This window comes from Podarcis bocagei (genome assembly GCF_964188305.1).
Source record: "Podarcis bocagei genome assembly, chromosome: 8".
In the NCBI taxonomy this organism is placed as follows: domain Eukaryota; kingdom Metazoa; phylum Chordata; class Lepidosauria; order Squamata; family Lacertidae; genus Podarcis; species Podarcis bocagei.
Window position 1 is genome coordinate 32524758 of NC_138133.1, and position 15498 is coordinate 32540255.

Consider the following 15498-nt stretch of genomic DNA (forward strand, 5'->3'; position numbering starts at 1 on the left):
GTCAGATGCCCAGAAAAGCAGTATCAACTATTTTAACAACGTTTTAAAGAAATAAAAGAATTAAAGGTGGTAAAATGTGTTATTTTTTCACATCCAGAAAATTGCAACTTCTGCACTTTGAAGATGGGAGCTCCTCAATCCTCAAAATGGCTCACTTAGAATATTTTCTGTGTCTGCAGCCTCCAATCCTGGCAAGTGGCCAAGAGGACAAAATCTCAGCTGACTGGAAACCTTAAGAATTAGTAGTGGAAAGATCCTGATGTGCAAGGATAATTTTTAATCTTGTAGAAATATATCTCCTTGGGCCTCCTGAAGCTCACAAGGGAAACATATACATGTAGCATTATCTAATTGTAGCTGAATGTGAGCTACATGATGGGAGGGTCTGGGCTGAAGTGAAACAAAGTGATAAATGAATTTCTGTGGTTGACAGATATTAGATTGGGATGGCAAGACACGGGAACGAAAAACGACTTTATTAAGTCTTCTGTTGCTATTTTACAGCCCTTCTGGGTCCCATCTAAAGTGCACATCTTCATCTGATAGTAAAAGACAACTTTTTTCACCACGATTTGAACACTATGATATCCCTTTTAAAAATGTCCCAGCAAGTCACAGGCAAGTATTTTTGCATTGTTTCCAACGTTATGTGTAGGACTACTAGATCAACACCTGTAATCTTCAGTTCTATGAAGCCTGAAACAACAAATAGCAATAAACTTCTTTTAATTTGTGATACACTTTTATTCCTATATGCTGTTTTTCCTAAAATTAAGGAGAGCTGTGTTAGAAAATATCCTTTTGAATGGGATATAATTTCTTTAAAATAAATAAATGGTTGACTGGTTAAATAGGAATCACCCCTAGGTCAACAGACAGAGAAGTATTTGCAAAAGGTTCACGTCAATTTTTTAAAAACCTGCTTTTAAACCTGTGTGTGGACAGGCGGTCTAGTAAAGGGACTGTAAATGGATTGGACTTATTTGAAAGTCGGGGTAAAGCCTGTTTCTACAGCCACCATGCAGTCATTAAAAAATTAAGGAAATTTTTTTTTTTGGGGGGGTTGCTATTCAACTAACTTCTTCGGCTAGATTACTGCAATATGATTCTCTTCTTCTCCCCACGTCTCATACAAGACATGCTAGATACAAGGGCAGCCCCACAGTAGTGAACAGTAGTAAAGTATTGAGGTTACCAATACATGGACCACTGTAGTCAGACTACCTTGGTCCAGGAATGGTCACAGCTGGAATATCAGGCAAAGATAATAGAAGGCACACCTAGTCACAGAGGTCACTTGGGACATTTGTGATAAAGATGGACCACTACCCTCAAACTCCTTCAGATTAAGTGCAAACCTAGGTAACCAGAACAGGTAATTGGGCTAACTCTTGTGCATGGGAACCTCTCTCCCAGAAAGCCTCTGTCTTTGCAGGACACAGCTCAGTTTATTCTTGTCCCGTCCACCACTGCACCCGGGGCTTGCACAGCCTCATCTGACTCAGATGCAATGGAGAAACAGAGATGGGCATCATGACACCTTGCTCCAGAACACCTAATGACCACTCCCTGCAACTTCATGTAGATAAAACAGTGAACTGTAAACATCAGGGGGCTTAAGGGAACTCTCCCAAATGCATGTCTCCGGACATGACCCTGCAGGTAGGAAGACAACCACCATACCATAGTGCCACTGACGCCCATCCCACAAGGTCAGGATTCCACAATTTTCAGGATGTCTTGGATGTTGTGGAAGAGTTGAGTCTCGCAAGGTGGGTACTAATCCAAGTCAGACACCAGATATATAAAATCATACTTTCAGATTCAGTGTTTAGTGTCCATTACACACCACCAACACCCAGTTCCATTCTCAGAAGTCACTGACATGAATTATGGCTTTCTCACTGAAACAGGATGTATTCCTAGCTACATTTCCAAGCAGCAGTAGTTTGCTTGCATATTCTATTCCGTGGTGTTCACATTGCCGTGGCTGTAGGGAGCGTTCCTATGAGTCGGCGCCTCCTTTTTCAAGCAACCCAGAGAAGACAGCAGCAAATAGCCACTGGGTTTTTAAGCAGCAAATCAAGAGAACTGTAGAGTTGGAAGGAACTGCAAGGGTTATCTAGTCCAACCCCCCATAAAATGCAATAATATATCGCCCAATGTGGGGCTCAAACCCATGAGAGTAAGAGTCTCATGGTCTAGAGACTGATTTACCCCTGATATGAGGTGAGGGTGATCATTTGAAGGAGGGGTGCTTCTTACAATCAGGGTTGACCACTAGAGACTGGTTCATTAGGGGGCTTGAGGCACTGCCGCACTGCTCCCAGTTTGCGATCACCCAGCCCCCACCTGCCTGCTTTCATACTTATCACCAATCTGGGGCTGGCAATGGCTGTCAGCGTCCTCCTCCTCAGTTTCAGTGTTGTTTCCTCCCAGTGAGGTGGGGGGGAAGTAGAATTAGCTGCCTCTTCCTGTCATGGCCAATGGCTCTGCCTACTCTTGGTCTCCCAGCCTTCTGCTCTGCCAGTCTCAGTAGGTACCAACCACCATTGGAACTGAAGCAGGTATACAACCCTCTTCAATAAGGCTGCCCACCTCAGTTCTGCTCAAGCCCTCTGCTACCCTGTACCTCTCTTCACAGTAAATCCAGCCTCCCCAGAAGAAGGAATTGTAGGCAGGGTTTTTTCCCCAGCTGGAACTTGCTGGACCTCAGTTCCGGCACCTCTCAGGTGGGCGTTATTGCCATTATAAGGGTGAGTTCCGGCACCTCTTTTTCTAGAAAAACAGCACTGAATGTAGGTCTAGATGGATTGCGTCAATTGGACTGACCCAACATTTCTTGGGAGAAAAGCAATGACAAACCTAGACAGCATCCTAAAAAGCCGAGACATCACCTTGCCAACAAAGGTCCGTATAGTAAAAGCTGGTTTTCCCAGTAGTGATGTATGGAAGTGAGAGCTGGACCATAAAGAAGGCTGATCGTCGAAGAATTGATGCTTTTGAATTATGGTGCTGGAGGAGACTCTTGAGAGTCCCATGGACTGCAAGAAGATCAAACCTATCCATTCTGAAGGAAATCAGCCCTGAGTGCTCATTGGAAGGACAGATCATGAAGCTGAGGCTCCAATACTTTGGCCACCTCATGAGAAGAGAAGACTGGAAAATACCCTGATATTGGGAAAGATGGAGGGCACAAGGAGAAGGGGACGACAGAGGACGAGATGGTTGGATAGTGTTCTCGAAGCTACCAGCATGAGTTTGACCAAACTGCAGGAGGCAGTGGAAGACAGAAGTGCCTGGCGTGCTCTGGTCCATGGGGTCACGAAGAGTCGGACATGACTAAATGACTAAACAACAACAACATTTCTTTTGAATGGTTGAATTCCTGCCACAACAGTTTTTGAACTTAGCCGGGAGTGCTGAACGGACCCACTTGATTCTGAGGCCAAACATTATATGGCTTTCTGACCTCTCGTGCTATCTACATACAGGTAGGAGGTTCACTCAGAAGCACTTCCAGGGGTGAAGTGCCATGGGAATGAATCCACACAACTTGGAACCCTTTCTTCAAGGTCAGAATAGTGACACAATAGAAGGAGGCTTTGTTGTTACCAGTGGTGGTGGAATAGACCATGCCAGTTTCAGATTGTGGACAGCGGAAGGGATATCATTTTCGAATATCCCTTTTTACTACATGAGTTGTTTGTGGGGTTTTTTAAAAAAAAACTATTTACAAGTAACAAATTTGCTGCCTGCCCTAAAAAAAGTTCCTCTCTAATGCGCTAAATGTTTTGATTTCAGGTTTGTTCCTTTTTGTTTTAAATTGGCGCTCTCACCTGCAGTCTTAAGTGGTGCAGTCAATTCTACTGCCCAATTTCCCTGCAGGTGTAGACCGGCAAGGTAGGTAAAGCGACCTGGGGACGTTGTAGGGAACCAACTCAGAATTAAGCTTGTTTGTTTGTTTTAAAGAGCATATTGGCGCGGCCTTGGTGGAAGTTAGCCGTGGGGACTGGAGGAGAAGTGCCGCGGAGCTTTCCGGGCGCTGCTTGCTCGGGCAGGCGCTGTTCTGTAAGGGGGCCTAAAGGGAGACCCGGCCGCGACTCGTTGCTCAAGAACAAGGCGCGGTCGGAACTCGGAACATCTTCAACTTTTTGCGCACGTGCGCACAAAGGGATTATTTGGCGCCGCGACGCGCTCAGCGTTTTCTCCCCCTCCTCCTTGAGGTTAACAACGCCTTTCCTCGTGGTATCCAAAACAAAGCGCGCGCAGGCCATTGGAAAGAGAGGAAGAATTTGTGGACTTTCCCCAACTTCCAGGCTCGCTATGATCCACATCCCCTTCCCCCACCCCGCTTTAGTATTAGTTTTTAAAGATCGAAATCGTACAGCATGGCATGGAGGATGGCACAATGCAATAGCGGCGGCTCGGGGGGCGGGGGCTGGTGCCTTAATTTTTCCTTTTGTGTTCTTTTCATGTCTCCGCAACTAGGCACCCGACTTGGGCAAAAGTTGCAGAAGCGGGATCGATGTGAGAAAAAAGTTAAGCGCAAAGCAAGCCGAGCTCTTGGCTGCGCCTTTGTTTGGTGCCGGGGGACGCGAGGAGCGGGCGGGCAGCCGAGGGGGAGCCACTTAGCTCAGATAGACGGACCCGCCGCAATTGCATTGTTTTCTCCTCCTCCTCCCCCCGCCGCCCCGTCCAACCGTTTGGAAGAGGAAGGAGGAGAAAGCGGAAGGGGTTATCCTTCTGTCTCCTAAGGTGAGTTGCGTTTCTCTTTTGTGGAGCGCCGCGAACTTTAACCATTCTTCTCCCCCCATCCTCCCCAAAGCAGCGGGACCTTATAACAGCAAAAGTTTTCTTTTTGTGTGTTCAATATCCCTCCCCTCCCCAGCCCGGCCTTTGCTGTGCGCGTTAGTTAGGAAGCTGCAGCCTCAGTGGCAGGCGGTTTAGTCTGGGATTAGAATGTGCTCTTGGCGTCCGGGTGTGTTTGTGTACTTCCCCTCCTTCTCATTGATAAAAATATGGAGCAAGTGGAACGAACAGGCTGGGACTGAGACTTGTTGCTTTTGGGAGACGACTGAAAACGATGGTTTGTAGATGAGAATGGAGGCGGCGGGGTTGGGGGGGGAGGACTGTTTTTGGCTTTCTTCCCTAGTCCCCACACTCTTTGCGTTCCTCGACCCCCTTCCGTTTCATTTTGGGAAGTGGCTGCAGTAGCCCCTATTCAGGGAGGACAGGTGAAAAGCTTGGCGAGCCCCTATTATTATGGGCTGCCGGGTGCTCTCGTTCCCACCGCTCCCTCCCTCTCGCTGTGCAACAGGTAGGGAGATGTCAAAAGCTGGTTGCTGCCGAGCTCCTTAGCGCGAGGGCGCTTTTGTTCCCCTTGGCTGGATGGATACGTTTCCAAAAGTGAAAGGGAAACGTGTTAACCCTACATCTTGATGGCCTCCCCTATCCTGCACCTCCCTCCCCCCCTCCTTCACTTTGGGTGTGAGGATATCTTTCCCATTTTCGGGAAATCTAGATCTTGTTCTTGGGAATCGTAAGACGAGGGGGCTGGGAAGGGGAATCGCGCCTAGCCCGAATACCGAGGGGAATTGTTCTCAATGACCGTCAAGGGGAATCCAAACAAAGAGGTGCATCTACCGGAAATAATGATTTGAGAGATTCTCCTCCTTGCCCCCTCCCGCCTCCATTAAAATTGTTTTTCTGGGAGGCTCAGTTAGAGGGAAGTTTTGAACTGGAGGCTGTGATGAGGCGCAAAGGGAAGTCTAGGAGAGGCTTCTTTTTTTGGGGGGGAGAGGAAAAAAAGTTGCAGGGCAGGATCTGTTCAAAAGAAGAAGAGAAGGCTGAAGTTAGACTTGAGGTGCTCTTGGATGGGGGTGGGTGGGGAGAGGGAGGGGGAGGGAAAGGGGGTGAGAGGGAGAAACCTGCTGCCGCTTGCTGGTTCTTTGTCTGCTCAGGGAACTTGAACAAAAGAGGAAACTCGGATGAACTCTCCATCTCCCCTTCTGGGTTTATCTGGTCTTTTCAACAGTTTATCCAGACTTCTCCAACTTCTTCCAAAGACTTTGCAGAATGTTCCAGCTACTCCTCAGAGAGTCCTGGTTTTTAATTTTAATATATATATTTTTTGGTCGTAAGTTAAGAGAAGGAAGGTGAGTTACTTCTGCTATTTCTCTCTCCCTCTTCCCTTTGTGGCTTTGTTATCAACTGAAAGTGTTAAGTGGAAACTGCGATAGAGAGGTTGGGATGTGTGCATCAGACTAGTGTGGAATCCACTTGGGTCTGGATGTTAATACGCTGGGGGTATGATGTTGATTTTGTTAATGCCTGCAATTCTGTCAGTTTGGATCTGCTTATGTAACGCAGTTTGGCGGGCACCAAGGGGGGGGGCAGAGAGACTGCCTCTTGCTTGAAATATGGATTCTCAGGACAGTGACTGGGAAGAGTGTTTTTTTGTGACTGGGGGTGCTGGCTGAACCATGAACGGGATGCTGAAATGATCAGATTGAAGGGAAGGTGGACATTTTGGAAGGTGTGGTCTACATTGAATCTGCCTGGGTGAGATGCAGGTGAATGCTGGTTCTTTGTTGATGTGTGAGTTTGTGGAGGCATAAATGTAAGGTAGGTACCAGCAGAAACTTCTCTGCCTCTGTAGAACTGGAAAGCTGTTCGGAGTTGGACCATTAGGATAGCACATTTCACCGTTAAATGGGCCATTATTAAGATGGAAGTTTTCAGGCTACTTTCCAGTATACTTGTGAAAATCTTGTGTTCTTTTTGTTTGTTTCAAAGCTCCGGCATTTCTCCCCTTTTGTTAAGTTTTGGTAACTTACATTATATTCCTGTTTGCTCTCTTATTATTATTATTAAAATTATTTGTCCTGAATTTTTCTGTTTCTTTCAAAAACCACTTTTTTCTTAATCCCATTGTTTCCCTGCTTTTCCCAGTTGCTGTGTTCCTTTTGATTCATGATACCTACCATTCTACAACTTTTTTCTTATACACGGCATTTGTTTTGCAGTGATATCTGCAGGCATGCCTTCTTTTAATACTTTATTTTGATGCAGACTCTTACACTACAGACTTACACTGGTTTAATACTTCTTTCCTCCCCGGGGAGTCCTTGAAAGTTTAGTTCCATGATGTGGGCTAGAAATCTTCAGTGCGATTTTCAGCGCGCTTGTAGAACTTCATGTTCCAAGGATTGTTGATGAAACCATGCTAGTTGGATTGGTACCAAAGCATTTTAAGTTTGTAGTGTATATCCGTCCTTCATTTTCTCCTCACTTTTCTCTCACAAATGTTAGTAGATCCACAGGAGAGCCTGCGATGGGCAGATTATTTCCTGTCATGGCTGGTCTTGTTGAACCAATATACTGTAATTCTAGCACTTGGATCTAGTACTGGAATGACAAATGCTGGATCTAATGTGCAGTAACACACAGGCCTTGTCTATGTAGGAAATTCTGGAGCACATTCTGAGTATTGTAACCACCAACAGAGCCAGGCTGGTAAGATCACTAGTACAGATAAAAGTATTGGCAATCTGGTCACTGTGTGATTAGGCCTTCATATGAGTCCAGTTGTGTGATTCCTGTACAAGTGTTCCAGTTAAGGGCTGATGTTAAGGTTTGAGAGTGTAAGCTGTACTGCCAGAAATACTTACAAAGTTCATTAAGCTCAGCAGAGCTCAGAACAATAGAGTACTTCAAGAATAGAGCTACAAAGGAGAGAGGGTGGGAAGAGAAATAGAGAAACCAAGTTCCTAACTTGTACCACCTCATATCTCATATTTTCCAGCTTCTCCTGTTCCTGTATTGTTCAGTTTTCTTATTAATTTAATCTTATTACTTTAATTTTTGCTCATATCTTTGTTTAATGTATTTCACTGATTCCCTGTTAACTTTCCTACTCCATTTCTTACCTGAGGCTTTAAAGCTATTTCCAGGGCCTTTTCAACAACAATAGAAGCTTCAAGCCTATAGAAATATTGTGGGGGTTGTGCAGTGGCTATTGTGATTTGTAGTTGAAAAATTGCACTTGGTGCTTATTTGGGCAACGTGCACTTGTTCTATGCCTAAAACCCAAGCAAGTTATGAAAAGGGAAGTTGGCCTTTTAATAGTGCTAAAGGTTGCCTTTCGTTTTGGGAATCAGCTGTGAAGTTCGGTTAGAAATCTTAAAAATGAAACAAAAACAAAGATCACCTAGACTTGTACAGAAAAAGATCCCTGTTGGATTAGGCCAAAGGCCCATCTAATCTAGCATTCTGTTCTCACAGTGGCTCATGGGAAGCCTGCAAGCAGGACTTGAGTGTGACAATACTTCCTCCACTTGTGCCCATCATATTATTCAGAGGTATACCACTTCTGAAAATCTAGGTGACTGCTTAAAGGTAAAGGTACCCCTGCCCGTACGGGCCAGTCGTGTCCGACTCTGGGGTTGCGTGCTCATCTCGCTTAAGAGGCCGGGGGCCAGCACTGTCCGGAGACACTTCCGGGTCACGTGGCCAGCGTGACGAAGCTGCTCTGGCGAGCCGGCACCAGCGCAGCACACGGAAACGCCGTTACCTTCCCGCTAGTAAGCAGTACCTATTTATCTACTTGCACTTAGGGGTGCTTTCGAACTGCTAGGTGGGCAGGAGCTGGGACTGAACGACGGGAGCTCACCCCGCTGCGGGGATTCGAACCGCTGACCATGCGATCGGCAAGTCCTAGGCACTGAGGTTTTACCCACAGCGCCACCCGCAGGTGACTGCTTAGATTCTAGAATAAAGACAATCAGTCCTTTTTGGTTAAATATTCCTCATGCAAGTGCATGCTTTCTGTTGGATTTTATACTCATAGTCAACATGACTGCAACAACAACAACAACATCAACAACAACAACAACAACAACAACAACAACAACAACAACAACAACAACTTGTCTTTTTGGTGCTACCAGACAGACTCTTCATTGTTTTTGCAGCAAGAGACAAATGTGTCCACCCCTATCGAAAAATGGTAGGACCACAGTTTCCAGAAGATAAGTTGTAACCATATTTGGGAAGAGAACTGTGGCTAGTTTAACCATGTAGTTCAAACAGTGTTAAGTATGTTACACTACAGTCATATGTAGCAAAGCCTATTTTTCACTGGTAAGCACCCCTGGAGGCACTGTTTTGCATGGGAGAAGAGGTGAGAAGGAAGGGAATACTTAAGCCAGGCATAAGCCAGGCCCCCTGGCTGTTTGGGGACTACGACTCCCACCATCCCTTGCTAACAGGACCAGCGGTCAGGGACGATGGGAATTGTAGTCCCAAAACAGCTGGAGGGCCAAGTTTGGCCATGCCTGGCTTAAGCCTTCCCTGCTGCCCTCTTGACCCTGAAGATCCTCTCTGCAATCTGTTCCTTTAGTTTCTGCTAGTATTGCAGATCCATGTTTACCTTGCAGACATGGGTCTGGAAAATCACAGGGTTAGAAATTTAAATAGGGATGGGAAATTTCAGGGGGAAATTGATGGGCAGAAGGAAGTAATTTGAGCAACTCTCTTCCTTCCATCATTTCTCTGATGCAGATTGCCCTTTGGGCTTTGTTATAGTGTAATGAAGTTATAGTGGGCCTTGCGGCTAAATCTATAGGAACAGAAAACTTTCAGGTGTATGCCGATTATAAAGTCAGGAGAGCATGGGGGACACATTTCCTCAGAGTGGTGATGACTTCTTGTCTGGTTCTGCATGCCATTTCATCATCTATCACTCCATGCTGTATCTGCATTAGGCTTGAGTTGCCAGTCACTTTAAACCAGGGGTCAGCAAACTTTCTCAGTAGGGGGCTGGTCCACTGTCCCTCAGACCTTGTGGGAGGCCAGACTATATTTTGGAAAAAATAATAATGGATGAATTCCCATGCCCCACAAATAACCCAGAGATGCATTTTAAATCAAAGCACACATTCTACTCATGTAAAAACACGCTGATTCCCAAACCGACCGCGGGCTGGATTTAGAAGGCGATTGGGCGGGATCCGGCCCCCAGGGCTTAGTTTGCCTACCCATGCTTTAAACAATCTTCCCTTTAACAGGCATTTAAGAGTAATATTTGTAACTCTTTAGATTTGTGGGCCCACTTGTAATTGCCTAGGATGGTATCCATTTGATACTCTTTTAGTGATTGTGTCAGTCTTCTTGTAATACTTTGTGACTTATGCAAACAACAATATTTGTGTTTTACTGTGCACCAAGCTCAAATCGTTATTTGAATAGAAGGGTTGGGAAACGTCTTTGCTGTAGTTGCTAGAAATTAATGGCTAATGATAAGTTGCCAGAGGTAAGATTTAAAAGTTCAATGCATGTGGAAAAACCCTATTGAGGAAACGTTGCTTCTGTAATACTCCTAAAATGGGTGGTGCTTAATAGTAAAAGTACAGTAGTTGAGATGAAATGGGTTAGGCTGCACCCCTCTATGTCTTTACCTAGGAGGAACTCCCATTAAGTCCAGTGGAGCTTACTTCTTAAATAGGCACACATAGATTTGCACTGCAACAAAAGCTTCTAGAACAGTGGTTCCCAATTAGCTAAGTACTGCAGACCCTGTGTTTCTCAAAAGCCAAGTTATGGACACCTTACTTCTGAAAATTTTCATATCTCTATAGCATTGGTAGCTTTTGTTATGTGAATGGTGCCACAGATTCCCTGGATAGTTTATGTGAACCCCTTGAGGTCTGTGGACCCCCAATTGGAAACAACTATTCTAAAGCAGGGGTGGCTCACCTGCTGTTTGGGGCTCTGGTTTGCCTTCCCCACCAAGCATTTTTCTGCCCCCCACCTACCAGGTTTTGCAGCAGCAAAAAGGAAAACTACACAGTAGATTCTGCACTGGGGTGGGCAGAGCACAGTGCCCTGATGGGGATGCAAATCGCCCTTGTGTGTGCAAATGGTCACACTCATCATTGGCATGTGGTCCCCTAGAGCAGTGTTTCCCAAACGTTTTTGGGCAACGGCACACCTGTGTACTAAAAAAAAATCTCGCGGCACACCACCATTAAAGCCCCGCCCCGTGACGTCAGCGCGCAGCGTCACGCCGGGAGGGACGCACAAAAGTGAACGTTTTTTCCCTCGGCAGCTCCTCTCGGCTGCGCTCAATCCGCCTCGGAGCGCAGGAGCGATGCCTCTCTCTGGCTCTCCCTCCGCGCAGGCTGAGGGAGGGAGGGAGGGGCGCGTGTGACCCGTCTCTGCTGGGAGACCAAACCGAGCGAGACAGAGTCGCACGGAGGCGCCCAGGCAGCGCTGCCGGCTGCGAGGAGGAGCGCCAGGCAGCAGCAGGAGGCGCGGCCTCTCCTCGCCGCCCCCGCCCCGCCTCTCGCCGCCCGACTCGCCCGCCTCCCTCCAGGCATCTCGCGGCACACCAGCCGGTGTCTCACGGCACACTCGTGTGCCGGGGAACACCGGTTGGGAAACACTGCCCTAGAGCAGTGTTTCCCAACCACTGTTCCGCGGCACACTAGTGTGCCGCGAGATGTTGCCTGGTGTGCCGCGAGATGTTGCCTGGAGGGAGGCGGGCGAGTCGGGCGGCGAGAGGCGGGGCGGCGGCGGCGAGGAGAGGCTGCCCAGCGTGGGGCTCTCGCCGTCTGCCTGCCTGGCTGCCTGCGAGCTCGGCGGGCAGCGCCTCCGTCCGCAGCGCCCGCCTCGCGGCTCTCATTCCCTGCCCCTGCCAAAGCTCACCCAGCCAAGCCGCGCTCTCCTTCCTGCCTCGCTTTGCTGCCTCCTCCCCCCCCCCACCCCCAAAGCTTGGAGGTTCCCCGGCAAGGGGGAGGAAAAAAAATTGAAACTTACACTTTCGTGCGTCCCTCCCGGCGTGACGCTGCGCGCTGACGTCACGGGGCTGTAATGGTGGTGTGCCTCGAGATTTTTTTCATCAAACAAGTGTGCCTTTGCCCAAAAAAGGTTGGGAAACACTGCCCTAGAGCACCCCTGTTCCAAAGGAATATCAGGTTTGTTCTGATATTTTCATCTTTGAGCACAAATGAGGCTTACAGGAGTCTTCCAGCTGAATTCTAAGCATGTTTAGGTAAAAACAGACCCTACTTAAAAATCAGTTGGACTTAATTCCAAGTATGTGTGCTTACAATCACAGCTTTAGAATTATTTTATAGTGAAACTGTTGAAATGTGCCAATACCAAAGCTTACAACCTTTCATTTCTATTGAATAGGTAAACTGTGTGAATATCTCTGAAGCAGGATACCTGCCAGCAAGCTACGTCTAAATCGGTATCAACCAGAACCAGGCAGATGCCATGTTTTATTAACCTTCTCATTGTGGAATACAGTGTAAACCAAAGAAGACACTAATATTTGGATTTATAAGTTGTAACAATTTCTCCAAATGGAAGCCGGTGAAAATTGTAGGTGAATGGCTTGGTCACCTCTGTGATTCAGAATAAGGTATGTGTAAAATAAACAGTGTTGCTCAGAATAAGTCTTACTCAACTACTGATTCGATGCCAAACTTAGGATTGCTCCTTTAGCTATGTTATGCATGTCAGTTATGTGCTCCAAAATACGTTCATTTGTTAAATACAGCTTCTGAAATGTTGAGGCATGTATCAGGGGTGGTCCTCCAGATGTTGTTGGAGTCAGTCTGTCCGAGTCGGCATGGTTAATGGTCAGGGATGTTTAGAGCTGGAGCCAGTGTGGTGTCAGACTAGAACCTGGGAGAACAGGGTTCAAATCCCCTACTCAGCTTTGTAGCTCACTGGGTGACCTTGGACCATTCACCGCCTTTCAGGCCAACCTACTTCGTGGGGATGTTGTGGGGGTGAAATGTGAAGTGGTACAACCATCTATGCTGCCTTGAGCTCCTTGGAGGAAAGATGGGATAAATAAATAAACAAACAATTAACATCTGGAGGGCCACAGGACCTGTGGGTGTGTGGGTGTTTGTGTCTGTCTGTCTGTCTGTCTGTCGATCGATCTGGATCTGGATCTGGCTGGCCTGAGCCTTGTTGGTCCACAGTGACAAGAAGAGATTCTTAACTGGTTAGTTCAGAGGGATCAGTGGTCTAGGTCAAGAAACATATTGTGACCATAGACTTGACCTTCCCAGTCTGAGCAACTTGTCACAGACTCATTTATTTCCATTGCCTTATAACACATCACTCGTCTGCTGCCTCTTTGTCTTTTCCTGCCTGCCCTGGAACCCAACCTTCAATGTTACTTGGGCCATATCGCCTTTTTGGACTCTTGGTTACTGTTTTCAATATTACCTCCTTTGACCCTGCTTGGCCTTACTAAAGTGATACCTGGATTGGGTGTTGCTGTTCTTAAAAGGTGGTTAGGATCTCTGGACTTTGAATATGCCTTCTTTGGGTATCTTTCCCTCCACCATCTAAAATTTGCTGCAGGCTTTTCTTTTAAGTTTGTTTTGTTGGATGCTTTTGTGGAAGCCAACCAATTGTACATATTGTGAGTGTCCATTTAAACAGTGAATTAGGCTATGGCTTTAAGTGGTCAAGGTGGATACTATGGGGAAAAAGATAAGTATTTGGGTGAAATATTAGTGTTGGGAATAGAAGCATTTTTTTTTGGATTTGTTTAAAATAGGGTGAATGTTAAATGCATGCCTCTAAAAGGTATCTCAGATAGTTATGATGTTTGCATTGGCTTTGGTCTTGTCAGTTTTGTATGCTCTGTTTGTATTTAGGGCACAGTTAGTGTCATGAAAATAGTTGCTTTTGATATGCATATTTTCTCCCAAAAGATTTGTTGAGGTCTGTAAAAGATGTAGGGCAGTTAAGTATGCACTCCTTAAGAAAAAGTGTTGAGGGTGGCTGGTTTTTTTTTAATATTAGGGAGAGAAGAATAATCTCTTGTTTTCCAAGTTGTAAAGACTTCAATTTCCCTCCTCCCAAATCTGCATTATATTGAGGGTTTATTATTATTAATAATAATTTATACCCCACCCATCTGGCTGGGTTTCCCCAGCCATTCTGGGTGGCTCCCAATCGACTATTAAAAACACAGTACAGGATTAAACATTAAAAACTTCCATTGTCAGATGTCTTTTAAAAGTAGGATCGTTGCTTATTTCCTTGACATCTGATGGGAGGGTGTTCCACAGGGCAGGTGCCACTACCGAGAAGGCCCTCTGCCTTGTTCCCTGTAGCTTCACTTCTTGCAGTGAGGGAACCACCAGAAGGCCTTCAGGGCTGGACCTCAGTGTCCGGGCTGAACGATGGGAGTGGAGACGCTCCTTTGGGTATACAGGACTGAGGCCATTTAGGGCTTTAAAGGTCAGCACAAATACTTTGAAATGTGCTCAGAAACGTACTGGGAGCCAATGCAGGTCTCTCAGGCTGGTGTTACATGGTCCAGGCAGCTGCTACCAGTCACCAGTCTAGCTGCCGCATTCTGGATTAATTGCAGTTTCCGAGTCACCTTCAAAGGTAGCCCCACGTAGAGCACATTGCAGTAGTCCAAGCGGGAGATAACTAGAGCATGCACCACTCTGGCGAGACAGTCTGCAGGCAGGTAGGGTCTCATCCTGCCTACCAGATGTAGCTGGTAGACAGCTGCCTTGGACACAGAATTGACCTGCGCCTGCATTGAGGTGGTAATTTCTTCCTTGTTGCTTCATGGCGCTTGTAATGTTAAAATTGAGGAACCAGGCAGCTCCTTCCCATGCAAATGTTACTTCCCTTTTCAGCTCAAGTTGTACTTAAGCAGAAGATTGAGGTGTGTATTGAAGCTGCAAATGGAAGCTTGTGTTCCCTTCATCCCAAGCATATCCCGGATATAGGCTAGGATTCTTATATTTTGGTAGTTGCTTGGCATTGTGATGCTGATGATACTGATAACTACTGCATAGCTGCATAGGAGTGGAAGGGGGATGGGGGCAACCAAGGAGGGGGAGGCACTTTGACCAGGAAGGCAACACTGCATAAAGAAAAAGTTGTATGAGCAACCAATAAAGACAAAATGGTTGGTCCTTAGAAAGTCTAACAATATTTGAGTCTAGATTAACAATGCAGATAGTAAATCAAAAGAAAAAATAAATAAATCTGACTTTATATTATCCGTAGCTGTAAATTTGGTGACTTAATTTCTTCCTTAAGAACAGCCATTCACATAAAATTTACCTTTGAGTTACTTCAGTTTTAAACATCACCATAATCTTCATTTTGCTTTTGAGAATATGGGCTAACTACTTTAAGCTACTATTGCTTAAAGCGTAGCTTTACAAACTGTGTGTTGAGACACTTAGTTGAATATGGGCAAACTATGGTACTACTACTACTTCTTCCTGTAAAAAAAGCTCTTACTCCTATTGTAACAACTAACAATCTTATATTGTACACACTTACATGGGAGTAAGTTCCATTGAACTCCCTATGACTTACTTCTGAGTAGACATACATAGGATTACACTGCTCCAAAGAAAAAAGTTTGAAACATATAGGCTGTATCAATCTGATTCAGACAGTTATTATTATGAAGGAGATTACAAATTAAGT

At 46.0% G+C, this 15498-nt stretch overlaps 1 long non-coding RNA gene across 10 annotated transcripts in view; it reads left to right on the forward strand.

Annotated features, from left to right (window-relative positions):
* The window catches only part of LOC308593935, a 401889-nt gene that overhangs the window by 42095 nt on the left and 344296 nt on the right, over positions 1–15498 (forward strand). Inside the window, exons 1-2 of one of the 10 annotated variants that reach the window (XR_014011097.1) lie at positions 4120–4758; positions 12199–12430. This is a non-coding gene — a long non-coding RNA (uncharacterized lncRNA). Of the gene's footprint in view, positions 1–4119; positions 4759–4943; positions 5090–5299; positions 5321–6445; positions 6628–12198; positions 12431–15498 lie in introns of those variants that run through there. The other 9 variants (XR_014011098.1, XR_014011099.1, XR_014011100.1 and 6 more) reach the window with 9 other exon arrangements.